This window comes from Cebus imitator, unplaced genomic scaffold, assembly GCF_001604975.1.
Source record: "Cebus imitator isolate Cc_AM_T3 unplaced genomic scaffold, Cebus_imitator-1.0 Scaffold306, whole genome shotgun sequence".
Classification (NCBI taxonomy): Eukaryota; Metazoa; Chordata; class Mammalia; order Primates; family Cebidae; genus Cebus; species Cebus imitator.
The window spans coordinates 154,921-156,079 of NW_016107621.1; the positions used below are offsets into that span (position 1 = coordinate 154,921).

General features: G+C 47.1%; 1 protein-coding gene across 1 annotated transcript in view; it reads left to right on the plus strand.

The window, feature by feature from the left end:
• Nucleotides 1-1,159, plus strand: part of CXCL17 (C-X-C motif chemokine ligand 17) — a 16,177-nt gene that overhangs the window by 9,690 nt on the left and 5,328 nt on the right. The gene's annotated exons all lie outside the window — the stretch shown is intronic.

A 1,159-nucleotide genomic window follows, 5' to 3' on the forward strand; every position in this document is an offset into this window, starting at 1 on the left:
AATTAAAGGTGTGAGCCACAACACCTGCCCTGGATATAACTTATTTATCTTTTTTTTTTTTAAGATGGGGTTTCACCATGATGGCCAGGCTGGTCTTGAACTCCTGACCTCAGGTGATCCACCCACCTCAGCCTCCCAAAGTGCTAGGATTACAGGCGTGAGCCACCACGCCTGAGAACCTCAAGTCTATAAACCATCATCCTTGATTGTCATAGGAGTGTGTGTGTGTGTGTGTGTGTGTGTTTCGGAGACAGAGTCTTGCTCTGTTGTCAGGCTGGAGTGCAGTGGCATGATCTCAGCTCACTGCAACCTCCACCTCCTGGGTTCAGGCAATTCTCCTGCCTCAGCCTCCCGGATAGCTGGGACTACAGGCTCGTGCCACCATGCCTGGCTAATATTTTGCATTTTTAGCAGAGATGGGGTTTCACTGTGTTAGTCAAGATGGTCTCAATTTCTTGATCTTGTAGTCTGCCTGCCTTGGCCTCCCAAAGTGCAGGGATTATAGGCATGAGCCACTGCACCCGGCCTGCCATAGGAATATTTTAAGTATCAAAAATTGTAGATAAGATAGAATCAGAGACAGGCGCTGTGACTCACGCCTGTAATGCCAGCTCTTAGGGAGGCAGAGGTGGGAGGACAGCTTGAGACCAGGAGTTTGAGACCTGCCTGGGCAACATAGCAAGACCCTGTTCTCCACACACAGAAAAAAAGACAAAAAAAAAAAGTGTAAGGTAGAATCAGAAAATAAAACAAACTCAGAGGCCAAAAGAAGAATGTATTTATTCCAGAGGAACAAAGGTAAATACCATCATTTAATAGTTGAACTGGGACTCTGGATTCAAATACAGCAACTTTTTGGGCTGGGTGTGGTGGCTCATGCCTATAATCACAGCACTTTGGGGAGGCCAAGACAGGCGAATTGCTTAAGCCCAGGAATTCGAGACCAGCCTGGGAAACATGGCAAAACCCCGTCTTTACAAAAAATGCAAAAAATTAGCCAGGAGTGATGGTGCACACCTGAAGCTTCAGCTACCCAGAAGACTGAGGTGGGAGGATTGTCTAAGCCCAAGAGGTCCAGGCTGCAGTGAGGCAGGATTGCACCACTGCACTCCAGTTTGGGTGACAGAGTGAGACCCTGTCTCAAAAAAAAAAAAAAAAA